General features: G+C 42.6%; 1 long non-coding RNA gene across 1 annotated transcript; it reads left to right on the forward strand.

The window, feature by feature from the left end:
* Positions 1 to 11,393: 11,393 nt before the first annotated feature.
* LOC111956769 (uncharacterized) lies at positions 11,394 to 16,253 on the forward strand. The gene is made up of 3 exons (XR_002876316.2): positions 11,394 to 11,430; positions 11,549 to 11,619; positions 16,217 to 16,253. It is a non-coding gene; the product is annotated as an uncharacterized lncRNA (long non-coding RNA).
* The last annotated feature ends 242 nt before the right edge of the window (positions 16,254 to 16,495 follow it).

Below are 16,495 nucleotides of genomic sequence, written 5' to 3' on the forward strand. Positions count from 1 at the left end.
TGTAGAAAGGCAGGGCAGGATGGATATAGGTCTGTAACAGTTTGGGTCTAGAGTGTCACCCCCTTTGAAGAGGGGGATGACTGTGGCAGCTTTCCAATCTTTAGGGATCTCAGACGATACGAAAGAGAGGTTGAACAGACTGGTAATAGGAGTTGCAACAATGGCGGCGGATAATTTTAGAAAGAGAGGGTTCAGATTGTCTAGCCCAGCTGATTTGTACGGGTCCAGGTTTGGCAGCTCTTTCAGAACATCTTATCTGGATTTGGGTGAAGGAAAGGCTGAGGAGGCTTGGTCAAGTAGCTGTGGGGGGTACGGAGCTGTTGGTCGGGGTTGGGGTAGCCAGGAGGAAAGCATGGCCAGCCGTAGAGAAATGCTTAATGAAATTCTCAATTATAGTGGATTTATCGGTGGTGACAGTGTTTCCTAGCCTCAGTGCAGTGGGCAGCGGGGAGGAGGTGCTCTTATTCTCCATGGACTTTACAGTGTCCCAAAACTTTTTGGAGTTAGATGCAAATTTCTGTTTGAAAAAGCTAGCCTTTGCTTTCCTAACTGACTGCGTGTATTGGTTCCTGACTTCCCTGAAAAGTTGCATATCGCGGGGAGTATTCGAAGCTACTGCAGTGCGCCACAGGATGTTTTTGTGCTGGTCAAGGGCAGTCAAGTCTGGAGTGAACCAAGGGCTATATCTGTTCTTAGTTCTACATTTTTTGAAAGGGGCAAGCTTATTTAAGATGGTGAGGAAATTACTTTTAAAGAATGATCAGGCATCCTCTACTGACGGAATGAGGCCGATATCCTTTCAGGATACCCGGGCCAGTTCGATTAGAAAGGCCTGCTCACTGAAGTGTTTCAGGGAGCATTTGACAGTGATGAGGAGTGGTCGTTTGACCACGGACCCATAGTCGATGCAGGCAATGATCGCTGAGATCCTGATTGAAAACAGCAGAGGTGTATTTGGAGGGCAAGTTGGTCAGGATAATATCTATGAGGYTGCCCATGTTTACGGATTTAGGGTTGTACCTGGTGGGTTCCTTGATAATTTGTGTGAGATTGAGGGCATCTAGCTTAGATTGTAGGACTGCCGGGGTGTTAAGCATATCCCAGTTTAGGTCACCTAACAGAACGAACTCTGAAGATGGATGGGGGGCAATCAATTCACATATGGTGTCCAGGGCACAGCTGGGAGCTGAGGAGGTCTATAACAGGCGGCAACAGTGAGAGACATATTTCTGGAGAGATTCATTTTTTAAATTAGAAGCTCGAACTGTGTGGGCATAGACCTGGAAAGTATGACAGAACTTTGCAGACTATCTCTGCAGTAGATTGCAACTCCGCCCCCTTTGGCAGTTCTATCTTGTCGGAAAATGTTATAGTTAGGGATGGAAATCTCAGAATTTTTGGTGGCCTTCCTAAGCCAGGATTCAGACACGGCATGGACATCAGGGTTGGCGGAGTGTGCTAAAGCAGTGAGTAAAACAAACTTAGAGAGGAGGCTTCTGATGTTAAKATGCATGAAACCAAGGCTTTTACGGTTACAGAAGTCAACAAATGAGAGCGCCTGGGGAGACGCAGGGCCTGGGTTAACCTCCACATCACCCGAGGAACATAGGAGGAGTAGGATGAGGGTACAGCTAAAGGCTATCAAAACTGGTTGTCTAGTATGTTGGGGACAGAGAATAAAAGGAGCAGATTTCTGGGCCTGGTAGGATAGATTCAGTGCATAATGTATGGTAGTGGTACAGTGGAGGTAAACCTAGGCATTGAGTGACGATAAGAGAGGTTGCATCTCTGGACGCACTAGTTATGCTGGGTGAGGTCACTGCATGTGTGGGAGGTGGGACAAAAGAGGTGTCTGAGGCATGTTGAGTGGGACTAGGGGCTCTGCAGTGAACTAAAACAATGATAACTATCCTAAACAACAGTATTCAAGGCATATGGACATTAGAGAGAGACATAAAGCGAGGCATAATGCAATCACAGGTGTTGTTGTCTTAGCTAGCTCTCCCAATCAACAGGTAAGACAACAACAGGTAAAATGGGGATGAATGAGCAGAGAGGGTCAGTTAACTACACACAGGGCCTGAGTTCGAGGCTGGGGCTGACAGATAAACAAAATAAACAAAATGGAGTACCGTGATTAATAAACAGTCCAGCAGGCATCAGCTATGTAGCCAAGTGATCATAGGGTCCAGTGAACAGCAATAGATGAAACAGGGAAGCCGCTAGGTAGTCGTTCCTATGCTAGCAAGCGGGAGACACAGCATAAAAAAAAAGTTAGCAGGCCGGGGCTAGCAGAAGCGTCTGTTCCGATGCCCGGGAAAGGCCGGTTGAGAGCACAACGGATGGAATTACATCGGCAGACCAGTCGTGACGGAAAGCGGGGCTCCGTGTCGACAAAGGGTCCAGGCCAGTTGGCAAATGAGGTATTGTAGCTGGAGTAATTTTGTTTGCTAGCCGGGAGATGCGCTTGGCTCGCAGCTAACTGGTGCTAGCTTTGGGACATGGGCGTTAGCCACTATAGCCACTCGGTAGCAGCTAGCTAGCAGCGATGATCCGATGCAAAGGTCCAGAGCTTACGGCAAGAATCCGGTGGTGTTGTGGATTCTAGTCGTGTTAGTGAAGAGTCCGGGAGGCATCAGCTGTGTAGCGAGTGATCATAGGGTCTACTGAGCAGGTCGGGAGATGGGCCTGGCTCAAGGCTAGCTTCGGGGCTGGGCCACTTGGTGGCAGCTAGCTAGCTGTGAAGATCAGGAGTAGTGGTCCAGGGCTTACGGCAGGAATCCGGTGTTGTGGTAGGGAAAAACAGTCTGATATGCACAGGGTTGATAACGCGCTGTGCAGACTGGCAGGCTGGCAAGTATTACCCAGGCTAAAAGCGGCTGGTGTCTGTGCTAAAGGTAAAGGCCGTTAGCAGTGGCTAACAATGACTAACTAGCTAGTAGCTAATTAGCTGGTTAGCTTGTGATGGCTAGGTCTAAAAATAGCAGATCCGGATCACATTTGGTGAGGCGGGTTGCCGGAAGGTATATTTCATTTAAAAATGGAAAAAGAGATTGAAAATATGTTGAAATATATACAAAAAATACGAAAAATACAAAATTTACACGGGAGAATGACAAACAACGTCTGCACTGCRACGCCATCTTGGAAAAACCTAGAGATGCACGTACTTTGGTGCGAAAAGTGCAAATCAATCCCAGAACAACAGCAAAGGACCTTGTGAAGATGCTGGAGGAAACAGGTACAAAAGTATCTATATCCACAGTAAAACGAGTCCTATATTGACATAACCTGAAAGGCCGCTCAGCAAGGAAGAAGCCACTGCTCCAAAACCGGCATAAAAAAGCTAGACTACGGTTTGCCTCTGCACATGGGGACAAAGATCATACTTTTTGGAGAAATGTCCTCTGGTCTGATGAAACAAAAATAGAACTGTTTGGCCATAATGACCATTGTTATGTTTGGAGGAAATAGGCATCATGTTGTGGGGTGCTTTGCTGCAGGAGGGACTGGTGCACTTCACAAAATAGATGGCATCATGAGGAAAGAAAATTATGTGGATATATTGAAGCAACATCTCAAGACATCAATCAGGAAGTTAAAGCTTGGTCGCAAATGGGTCTTCCAAATGGACAATGACCCCAAGCATATGTGATGAAAGAAATAAAAGCTGAAATAAGTAATTCTCTCTACTATTATTCTGACATTTCACATTCTTAAAATAAAGTGGTGATCCTAACTGACCTAAGACAGGGAATTTTTACTCAGATTAAATGTCAGGATTTGTGGAAAAACTGAGTTTAAATGTATTTGGCTAAGGTGTATGTAAACTTCCGACTTCAACTGTACATTTGATTGATATCTAAGTGATATGCTAACTGTGAATAGTCGTTAAAGTTTAGCATAGCTAGCTATCAAAGGGATTCACATTTCTTGCTAGGTAACCAAATGACACCTGCATCTCTAGCTGTAGCCACCGAAAAACAATATGGGGGGAAAATGTTGGCCACTCACACTCATCCAATGATATGACATCCTCCCAGCAGCTAGTTAGCTAGCTAGCTAACGTTAGGCTCTGTGTTTTTTTGCTTGCTAAATAAATAGATACACTAGCCTATTAGGCACATTATGACTGACTTGTGATCATTGCCCTTGCTAGTTTGATTGTATTGACATTCCCAGCCTTAGTTACATTCGTCTTTTTGTCYAAAATATTGAAACTGAAACAGTGCATCATGAATGGCTGCCTGAAGGCAGCAAACAATGTATCAAGCCGGCTGGGATTTACAACTTGATAGCAATATTTGTTGGACTACCAAGAAATGTATTGGTGAATTAGCTATATTAATCATGCATTGAACTGCAACCATTTATTCTGACTACAATGCCATTATTCTACTTCATGGAATTCATGGAGTCAAATAGAACCCATTTTTTAAATATCTTAAAGTTGGTATTGTAGCATAAACTGGGAATTTTGATATTTTTCACTGATATTATGATTGCCTGTTTGTTTCATATCTGCAAAGTAGTTAAAACACTGTCAGTTCCACTTTAAGACGAGTAAGAGTATTGCTAGTCATCTTCTTCGAGACATTCGCGTATGGGCGCACAAGCTAGCGTCGTCATGCGCTTGTGATCAGTACTGTACTGATAGCGTCAAAGTGCTGGTGGAAGCATGGCATCGAACTTAGGCATCAGGCAGAGTTTTCACATGGTACCCATGGTTTTGATGTTTTCCTGAAGTCCACTATAAGCAATATCAGACATTTAACCTCGCAGCCAAAATATTTTTACATGGCGAAGGTTGCCCTCTTGTGGTGACTGTGCTGTCCTTTATTCTTCCATCTCACTTATTCTCTTTCGCTCTCTCTTTCAATCACTCTCTGTCTTGTTCATGATACCAATAATCTTGTAATGTCCCCCCTTAGACAGACACAGTGGAACCAAGAGTCAGATGACTGCACATACTACAGGAACAGCAAAAGACAGAGAGAGACAATCCATTCCATGTAGTCCAGCCCAGCTCTACCCTCAGCCAAGCCAATCCTGTGCCATCACACTGTTGGCCTCTGGTCAGGGATATTGTGCTCAGTGTGCGCGAGCAGAGCGTAGTGTCAGTGTGGTGTCTATCAGATCAGAGGAGGTGTGTGTGTGTGTGTGTGTGTGTGTGCCCCGAGTGTGTTTGATAACTTGATTAAAGAAAGGAGAAATCAAAATGTCCATCCGGAGGAGGAAGGAGAGAGGAGGAGGTGCAGGCGAGATGATGTACACCAGGTCACCGATCTGTCACAGGGGCAGGGTGCACTTTGACTTTAGTGATGAGGTGGTCAGGAGTCGCTCCACCTCCACCACTCACAGGTGACTCTTCTTTCTTGATTAGTTTTTACACATTTTATCTCACACTTTTTTACTAGGTTGCAGTATTGGCATAAATACCTGTGTATGATAGATTGTAGAATGGCTGTGTTTCAACATTTACTTGTTGTACAGTAAGTCATTTCAGATAGGATTGCCCTTGCACAATAATGATTTGCAAAGACATTGCTACTTTGGTGGTGCATTCCGCTGTGTGTTTGCGATGCAATATGAAAACTTTGAACACACATTTACAGATGATGTACTGTACTAGCATGCCGTGTGGATGAGTGTAAGATTAAGTGTGTGTGTGTGTGTGTCAATGTGTGTGTTCCTACGCTTGTATTTGCCATCCATTATGTCAATCTGATCTCATGGTCGCTGGGAGGTGTGGGAGAAGGAAATGCCTCAGTGGGATATGGAGATATGTTCTGGGATAATCCTACATGTAGGGATTACAGTGGGGTTAAATGCTGTTGGGCAAATATTAAAATGGGAACAGTGTAATTTCATTAAGGATCTGCACTGATTTACCAGGCAGTCTGAGTGGTAGAGGGGAAATAGATGTCAAAGGTCGGGTCAGTATTCCCAAGCGTCTCATAATAGGAGTGCTGAATCTAGGATCAGGTCCCCTCTGTTCATATAATTATAATCTAAAAGGCAAAACTGACCCTAGATCAGCACGCTTACCCTGAGAGGCTTTGTGAATACAGAACCTGGAGTCATAAGGCTGAACTGTGAGGCTTTATATGTAGTAGTGCAGCAGTGTGTTCTGCTGTTGGAGGATTAGCGAGTGTTCTGTGGACTATATATTAGTAGCACCTTAAGGTCATGCTGTGGTATGGTTTGATATTAACTGTGAAAAGGGCAACAAAGCATTTTTGAGTAGTGGCTTGGTGCATGTTGGATTTGGAGTGTGCACGTTTCAAATATAAATGAATACATGCAGGCACACACACACACACACACACACACACACACACTTAGTGCATTATCTCTGTTTGTACACCTCTGTTTGTATCCTCCCTCTGAGCAGGATATTCTATCTAGCATCTGCTCTGCTCACCTGCCTTGCCTGCTCACCTCTTGACCTCTCTGGCACTTTGTAATGTTTGGCGTCATCAGTAGAGGAAATCCGTTTATTATCTGTCATCAGTTTATGAGCCATTCGCGTGTCATCTGCATCACACACAAGGCATTGCTACCTTAGCTCTGTGCAGCGAAATTTGGTGTGCGGATTAATTTTCTCTGTGTTGTGCTCAATGCCCGATTACGTCCAGTCGCAAGGGGCAATCCCCACAATGTATCTGCCTCCCCAGTCCCCACAAATTAATCCTCGGAAAACATTGAATTAAATAGTATAATACTGTATGTGTCTACGTCTCTCAGACCCTCACTGATAAGACATATAGGCCCAACAAGGATGCTGAAGTAGTAAAAAGATTCCCGACCCAATAGAACAACACAGCCAACTCATCTGAGCAGACTACCATCAATCTCATTTGTCATGACCCGATTGGGTTAAATCATTATTTGTCATGACCTGATTGGTTAAGTCATTATTTGTCATGACCTGATTGGTTAATTCAGTGACAGTGAAGGATAATCCTCTCCTGCATCACTCTATGATCTCTCCGTCACCTACTGTACAGGTTTCAAGTTGTATTAGTCGTATGTACAGGATACACATGGTATGCACTGTCCAACGAAATGCATACCTGCCGGTTCCTTCTCSACAATGCAACAATAAGAAATAAAATWTAAGAATACGAACATAAAGGCTCAGTAGTATAGAATAACCATTTGAGCATTTAACTGTACAGGTCCTAGTTCACTTCACTGTGTCACCTTTTCAATTAATCAACTGTTTWTGTAAAGCCCTTTTTACATCACCAGTTGTCACAAAGTGCTTTACAGAAACCTAGCCTAAAACCCCAATGGCTAGGAGAACTCATTTTGGTACTGTTATCACAGTCTAGGTTTTCCACTGATTTCAGTATTCAATATTTCATTGCTTTTGATTACACTGTTTGCTGYCAAATTGCCACTCTGAGGTGGTCTATTCTACTCTACTCTTCCTCGATCTTCACCACTCGATTCTAGGTGCATCGCTGTGAGTCTGACATCTGTTTTTCTCTCTCTCCTGTGTCTTACTGCAGCTTCGATGTGGAGAATTCCCCGTCTGCGTGCTGCAGCCCGTCGGACCCCCAGGCGTCCCCGAGCTCCGGCCTGGTCCTGCACCCCAACATGGGGGGCCACGGGCAGCGGCGCGAGTCCTTCCTCTACCGCTCCGACTCGGACTACGACCTGTCGCCCAAGTCCCGCGAGTTGTCCCGCAACTCCTCGGTCGCTGGAGAACTGTGAGTCCGCTTCTAAAGTAGTGTTGTAGATTTTACCTGGGTGAAATATGCATTTTAATATACACTGCTCAAAAAAATAAAGGGAACACTAAAATAACACATCCTAGATCTGAATGAATGAAATATTCTTATTAAATACTTTTTTCTTTACATAGTCGGAATGTGCTGACAACAAAATCACACAAAAATTATCAATGGAAATCAAATTTATCAACCCATGGAGGTCTGGATTTGGAGTCACACTCAAAATTAAAGTGGAAAACCACACTACAGGCTGATCCAACTTTGATGTAATGTCCTTAAAACAAGTCAAAATGAGGCTCAGTAGTGTGTGTGGCCTCCACGTGCCTGTATGACCTCCTACAACGCCTGGGCATGCTCTGATGAGGTGGCGGATGGTCTCCTGAGGCATCTCCTCCCAGACCTGACTAAAGCATCCGCAACTCCTGGACAGTCTGTGGTGCAACGTGGCGTTAGTGGATGGAGCGAGACATGATGCCCAGATGTGCTCAATTGGATTCAGGTCTGGGAACAGTGCAGCCAGTCCCATAGCACATGCCTCCTCTTGCAGGAACTGCTGACACACTCCAGCCACATGAGGTCTTGCATTAGGAGGAAACAGGCCAACGCACCAGCATATGGTCTCACAAGGGTCTGAGGATCCTATCTCGGTACCTAATGGCAGTCAGGCTACCTCTGGCGAGCACATGGAGGGCTGTGCGGCCCCCAAAGAAATGCCACCCCCAACCATGACTGACCCACCGCCAAACCGGTCATGCTGGAAGATGTTGCAGGCAGCAGAACGTTCTCCACGGCGTCTCCAGACTCTGTCACGTCTGTCACAGGTGCTCAGTGTGAACCTGCTTTCATCTATGAAGAGAACGGCGCCAGTGGCGAATTTGCCAAATTGGTGTTCTCTGGCAAATGCCAAACGTCCTGCACGTGTGGGCTGTAAGCACAACCCCCACCTGTGGACGTCGGCCCTCATACCACCCTCATGAGTCTGTTTCTGACCGTTTGAGCAGACCACATGCACATTTGTGGCCTGCTGGAGGTCATTTTGCAGGCTCTGGCAGTGCTCCTCCTGCTCCTCCTTGCACAAAGGCGGAGGTAGCGGTCCTGCTGCTGGGTTGTTGCCCTCCTACGGCCTCTCCACGTCTCCTGATGTACTGGCCTGTCTCCTGGTAGCGCCTCCATGCTCTGGACACTACGCTGACAGACAGCAAACCTTCTTGCCACAGCTCGCATTGATGTGCCATCCTGGATGAGCTGCACTACCTGAGCCACTTGTGTGGGTTGTAGACTCCGTCTCATGCTACCACTAGAGTGAAAGCACCGCCAGCATTCAAAAGTGACCAAAACATCAGCTGAAAGCATAGGAACTGAGAAGTGGGTTGTGTCACCACCTGCAGAACCACTCCTTTATTGGGGTGTCTTGCTAATTGCCTATAATTTCCACCTGTTGTCTATTCCATTTGCACAACAGCATGTGAAATGTATTGTCAACAGTGTTGCTTCCTAGTGGACAGTTTGATTTCACAGAAGTGTGATTGACTTGTTTAAGTGTTGCCTTTATTTTTTTTGAGCAGTGTAGTTCAGTTTCAAATACTCGTACAAATGCATGATTGGAATATTGGAATGCCTATTGGAACATACAGTGGGGAGAAGCAAGTATTTGATACACTGCCGATTTTGCAGGTTTTCCTACTTACAAAGCATGTAGAGGTCTGAATTTTTATCATAGTACACTTCAACTGTGAGAGACGGAATCTTAAACAAAAAATCCAGAAATCACATTGTATGATTTTTAAGTAATTAATTTGCATTTTATTGCATGACATAAGTATTTATTCACCTACGCAACCAGTAAGAATTCCGGCTCTCACCAGACGCTGTTAGTTTTTCTTAAGAAGCCCTCCTGTTCTCCATCATTACCTGTATTAACTGCACCTGTTTGAACTCGTTACCGTGTATAAAAAACACCTGGTCCACACACTCAAATCAACAGACTCCAACCTCTCCACAAGGCCAAGACCAGAGAGCTGTAATAAGGACATCAGGGATAAAATTGAGACATGCAACAGGCTGGGATGGGCTACAGGACAATAGGCAAGCAGCTTGGTGAAGAAGGCAACAACTGGTTGGCGCAATTATTAGAAAATGAAGAAGTTCAAGATGACGGTCAATCACCCTCGGTCTGGGCTCCATGCAAGATCTCACCTCGTGGGGCATCAAAGTGATCATGAGGAAGGTGAGTTATCAGCCCAGAACTACACGGCAGACCTGGTCAATGACCTGAAGAGAGCTGGGACCACAGTCTCAAAGAAAACATTAGTAACCACACTACACCGTCAGGGTTAAAATCCTGCAGCGCACGCAAGGTCCACCTGCTCAAGCCAGCGCATGTCCAGGCCCGTCTGAAGTTTGCCAATGACCATCTGATGATCCAGAGGAGGAATGGGAGCAGGTCATGTGGTCTGATGAGACAAAAATAGAGCTTTTTGGTCTAAACTCCACTCGCCGTGTTTGGAGGAAGAAGAAGGATGAGTACAACCCCAAGAACACCATCCCAACCGTGAAGCATGGAGGTGGAAACATCATTCTTTGGGGATGCTTTTCTGCAAAGGGTACAGGATACTGCACCGTATTGAGGGGAGGATGGATGGGGCCAGTGTATCGCGAGATCTTGGCCAACAACGTCCTTCCTCAGTAAGAGCATTGAAGATGGGTCGTGGCTGGTCTTCCAGCATGACAACGACCCGAAACACACAGCCAGGGCAACTAAGGAGTGGCGCCGTAAGAAGCACTCAAGGTCCTGAGTGGCCTAGCCAGTCTCCAGACCTGAACCCAATAGAAAATCTTTGGAGGGGAGCTGAAAGTCCGTATAGCCCCGCGACAGCCCGAAACCTGAAGGATCTGGAGAAGATCTGTATGGAGGAGTGGGCCAAAATCCCTGCTGCAGTGTGTGCAAACCTGGTCAAGAACTACAGGAAACGTATGATCTCTGTAATTGCAAACAAAGGTTTCTGTTACCAAATATTAAGATCTGCTTTTCTGATGTATCAAATACTTATGTCATGCAATAAAATGCAAATTAATTACTTAAAAAATCATACAATGTTGATTTTCTCTCATAGTGAAGTGTACCCATGATAGAAATTACAGACCTCTACATGCTTTGTAAGTAGGAAAACCTGCAAAATCGGCAGTTATCAAATACTTGTCTCCCCACATGTATATACACTGAACGGAAATATAAACGCACTATGTAAAGCTTAGGTCCCATGTTTCATGAAGCTGAAATAAAAGATCCCAGAAATGTTCCATACACACAAAGCTTATTTCTCTCAAATGTTGTGCACAAATTTGTGTACATCCCTGTTAGTGGAATTTCTCCTTTGCTAAAATAATCCATCCACCTGACAGGTGTGAAGGGGGAGGGGTGCTGTGGAGTATTTATTTCTGTATTAAAGCCCTAGGGTCAAATTAATGGATTTCAAATGACAGATTTTCTGAAATMAACTGTAACTCAGTCAAATCTTTGAAATGGTTGCATGTTGCATTTATATATTTTTGTTCAGTATAATAATATTATATAAGAAAGTCAGCCAATTGAAATATATTCATGAGGCCCTAGGGTTGATTACAGCTCTATCTTTTTTGGTTTTCCCTCAGGCATGGGGAAGACCTGATTGTGACTCCTTTTGCTCAGGTAAATGTTTCCTCCATTTGTGAATCTACGTTGAGATATAAAAAAAATGATTGGAATGATTATGGATTGTTACAGAATGATTATGTGATTTAACATCAGACGTGCTCTCTGGCTTAAGGTTCTTGCCAGTCTTCGCACAGTGAGGAACAACTTCACCACCTTGACCAGTGTACAATGCACCTCCAATAAGTAAGGGAACCTACAATTCCGTCTGAAATGTAATAACTCATGCATGTAGGTATGTACATTGAATTTGTATGCAATGCATTTATTTAGTTATCTAAATCCACAATGAAATAAAGAAGGTGTGTGATGTCTGCCCTGAAACTTGGTAAGTCTTTGTGGCTGATGAATTTAGTGTGGCTGGTGGACTGAAAAGTTTTACCCCTGGGTAAATGCAACATAAGAACACACATATCAGTTGGTGTGACCAGTGTGCTAGAGAATTCTATACGGGAGAGAGTTTGACCTGAGGTTTCAACCAACCACTAGGTGGCAGTCATGTCAAGTTGATGATTTCATACTGAGACACCACCTTCGGGAAGTATTTGCACCCTTGGATTTTTCCACATTTTTGTTTGTTTACAGCCTGAATTTGAAATAGATTAAATAGAGATTTTGTGTCACTGGCCTGCACACAATACCCCATAATGTCAAAGTGGAATTATGTTTTTAGAKATTTTTCAAGATTGTTTAAAAATGAAAGCTGAAATGCCTTGAGTCAATAAGTGTTCAACCCCTTTGCTATGGCAAGCCTAAATAAGTTCAGGAGTCAAGATTTGCTTAACAAGTCACATAATAAGTTGCATGGAGTCTGTGAGCAATAATAGTGTTTAACATGATTTTTGAATGACTACTTCATCTCTGTACCCCACACATATATTTATCTGTAAGGTCTCTCAGTCAAGCCGTGAATTTCAAATACAGATTCAACCACAAAGAACAGGGAGGTTTTCCAATGCCTCGCAAAGAAGGGAACCTATTGATAGATGGGTAAAACATTTTTTTTTAAAGCAGAAATTGGATACCCCTTTGAACATGGTGAAGTCATTAATTACACTTTGGATGGTGTATCAATATACCCACTCACTGCAAAGATACAGGCGTCCTTCCTCATTCAGTTGCTTCCTGATTCAGAAACCGCTCAGGGATTTCACAAGGAACTTTATAACAGTTACAGAGTTGAATGGCTGTGATAGGAGAAAACTAAGGATGGATCAAAAACATTGTAGTTACTCAAATGACAGAGTGAAAAGAAGGAAGCCTGTACAGAATAAAAATATTCCAAAACATGCATCCTGTTTGCAATAAGGCACTAAAGTAAAACTGCAAAAAATGTGGCAAAGAAATTAACTTTGTCCTGAATCCAAAGCATTATGTTTCTGACAAATTCAAAATTTGCTCCTAGAGTGTGCGGCTCTCCTTTATTTTTAAGTTTTCTGACAAATTCAAAACAACAAATCACTGAGTAACACTCTTAATATTTTCTAGCATGGTGGTGGCTGCATAATGGTATGGGTATGTTTGTCATTGGCAAGGACTAGTGAGTTTTTTAGGATAAAAATAAACGGAATAGAGCTGAGTACAGGCAAAATCCTAGAGGGAAACCTGGTTTAAACTGCTTTCCAACAGACACTGGGAGACAAATTCACCTTTCAGTAGGACAGTAACCTAAAACACAAAGCCAAATATACACTGGAGTTGCTTACCAAGAAGACATAGAATGTTCTTGAGTGGCCTAGTTACAGTTTGACTTAAATCAGCTAGAAAATGTATGGCAAGACTTGAAAATGGCTGTCTAGAAATTATCAATAACCAACTTGACAGAGCTTGAAGAATTTAAAAAAGAATAATGTGCAAATAGTGTACAATCTAGGTGTGCAAAGCTCTTAGAGACTTACCCAGAAATCGCTGCAAAAGGTGATTCTAACATGTATTGACTCAGGGGTGTGAATACTTATGTAAATGAGATATCTGTATTTCATTTTCAATACATTTGCAAAAATTTCTAAAAACATGTTTTCAGTTTGTCATTATGGGGTATTGTGTGTAAATGGATGATCAATCCATTTTGAATTCAGGCTGTAACACAACAATGTGGAAAAAGTCAAGGGGTATGAATACTTTCTGAATGTGGACTACAAGCCATTTCTGATTGTACAAAACTTACTACTTTGATTGGCTCCCGAGCGTGTGTACTTTTGTAGTTGTAATATTGAAATCCAAGGAGTTTAATGAGGTAAGGGGATAGATGTGTTGAAATGTGTATATACAGTGGGGAGAAGAAGTATTTGATACACTGCCGATTTTGCAGGTTTTCCTACTTACAAAGCATGTAGAGGTCTGTAATTTTTATCATAGGTACACTTCAACTGTGAGAGACGGAATCTAAAACAAAAATCCAGAAAATCACATTGTATGATTTTTAAGTAATTAAATTTTGCATTTTATTGCATGACATAAGTATTTGATCACCTACAACAGTAAGAATTCCGTCTCTCACAACCTGTTAGTTTTTCTTTTAAGAAGTCCTCCCTGTTCTCCACTCATTACTGTATTAACTGCACCTGTTTGAACTCGTTACTGTATAAAAGACCTGTCACACACTCAATCAAACAACTCCAACCTCCACATGGCCAAGAACCAGAGAGCTGTGTAAAACATCAGATAACAGTTTGTAGACCTCACAAAGCTGGGATGGCTACAGGACAATAGGCCAAGCACTTGGTGAGAATGCAACAACTGTTGCGCAATTATTAAAAATGGAAGAAGTTCAAGATGAAGTTAATTACCTCGGTCTGGGCTCCATGCAAGATCTCACCTCGTGGGCATCAATGATCATGAGAAGGTGAGGGATCAGCCAGTACACGGCAGGACCTGGTCAATGACCTGAAGAGAGCTGGGACCACAGTCTCAAAGAAACATTATGTAACACACTACGCCGTCATGGATTAAAACCTACAGCGCACGCAAGGTCCCTGCTCAAGCCAGCGATGTCAGCCCGTCGAAGTTTGCCAATCGACACATCTGATGATCAGAGGAGGAATGGAGAAGGTCATGTGGTCTGATGAGACAAAAAATAGAGGTCTAAACCCACTCGCCGTGTTTGAGGAAGAAGGATGAGTACACCCAGAACACCATCCCAACCGTGAGCATGGAGGTGAAACATCATTCTTTGGGGATGCTTTTCTGCAAAGGGGACAGGACGCTGCACCGTGTTGAGGGGAGATGGATGTGGCCATGTATCAGCGATTTGCGCAACAACGTCCTTCCTCAGTAAGAGCATTGAAGATGGGTCGTGGTGGTCTTCAGCTTGACAACGACCCGAAACCACACAGCCAGGGCAACTAGGAGTGCCCGTAAGAGCATCTAAGGTCCCCGGTGCTAGCCAGTCTCCAGACCTGAACCCAATAGAAAATCTTTGGAGGGAGCTGAAAGTCCGTATGCCCAGCGACAGCCCCAAACCGGAAGGATTGGAGAAGGTCTGTATGGAGGAGTGGGCCAAAATCCTGCTGCAATGTGTGCAACCTGGTCAAGAACTACAGGAAACGTATGACTCTGTAATTGCAAACAAAGGTTTCTGTACCAAAATATTAAGTTCTGCTTTTCTGATGTATCAAATACTTATGTCATGCAAAAAATGCAAATTAATTACTTAAAAAATCATACAATGTGATTTTCTGGATTTTTGTTTTAGATTTCGTCTCTCACATTGAAGTGTACCTATGATAAAAATTACAGACCTCTACATGCTTTGTAAGTAGGAAACACTGCCGATTTTGCAGGTTATCAAATACTTGTTCTCCCCACTGTATATACATATGTATATATGCACACATACAAAACACACATACATATATATAGTACATATATTTTATATATATACAATATATGTATATATAACCATAATATATATATATATATATATAAATATATAATAAATATTATAATATATATATAATAATATTAAATATATGTATATGTATTGTGGTATTGTGGGCATATATATGTATGTATGTGTATATATATGTATATACATATGTAGATATGTTATAGTGTATATATATTATATACACATACATTATATATATACATATAATATATATATATATATATTATATATGTGTGTGTGTATTATGTATATATGGATATATATAAACATGTATATATGTTATATATATATATAATATTAAATTATAAATAAATGTGTATATATATTATGTATATATATGTATGCATGTGTATTATGTATATATATGTGTGGTTATATATATATATATATATATATATATATATATGTGTGTGTGTGTGTGTGTGTGTGTGTGTGTGTGTATAAATACGTATATGTGTGATGATTAGATAGGGGTCTGAAACAACCACTGTCTGTATGCAAGGCAAAGTGATTGTATTGTAAATACTAAATCCTAAAACCGAAGTCCTCAAGCTAATAACTATTGCAAACACATTACAATAGAGTTTTAAGTGCTGAGTTTGAGTGACAACCATGAAGTGGGTCCTTGACTGTTATGAATATAGGACATTGACCCCCCCCCCCCCCCCCCCAACACACAGAATTAGCATTACCACAGTCTGATACTTAAATCCCATGATGATGAACTCTATTTAGGTCCTATTCAAGGTAAATATTAAATTATAAGTGTGTACATCAAAGTATGTGTGTGTGTGTTTCCTCGCAGGTATGCATTTGTCCATGCACACATGTATGTGTACGTGTGTACAGTGCCGGACTGATATCCAGTGTTTCTCTCCTCTTCTATGTTTTTAGGAGGTCACCAGCCGCCCCACAGCCTCCTGTAACCAGAGTCTGTCTGTCAGGTGAGCTCTTTGATAAACTCAACCAATCCCCTTAGTCACATTACGTTGAGTTCACATTCAAAGTATGAGTATGCATTATTAGGCTTGCTATAACCGTCCATAACAGCTTGTTTCTGTTTATAGCAGTCTGCGAATGCTCAAAAGGCTGTAATGCATTCACTCAAATTGTGAGTCTTTGTAATGCATAACACACAGCTGGTCATAAAAAGTGTCAACTTTTTTCCACCAA

The sequence above is a fragment of the Salvelinus sp. IW2-2015 genome, linkage group LG32 (assembly GCF_002910315.2).
Source record: "Salvelinus sp. IW2-2015 linkage group LG32, ASM291031v2, whole genome shotgun sequence".
Lineage (NCBI taxonomy): Eukaryota > Metazoa > Chordata > Actinopteri > Salmoniformes > Salmonidae > Salvelinus > Salvelinus sp. IW2-2015.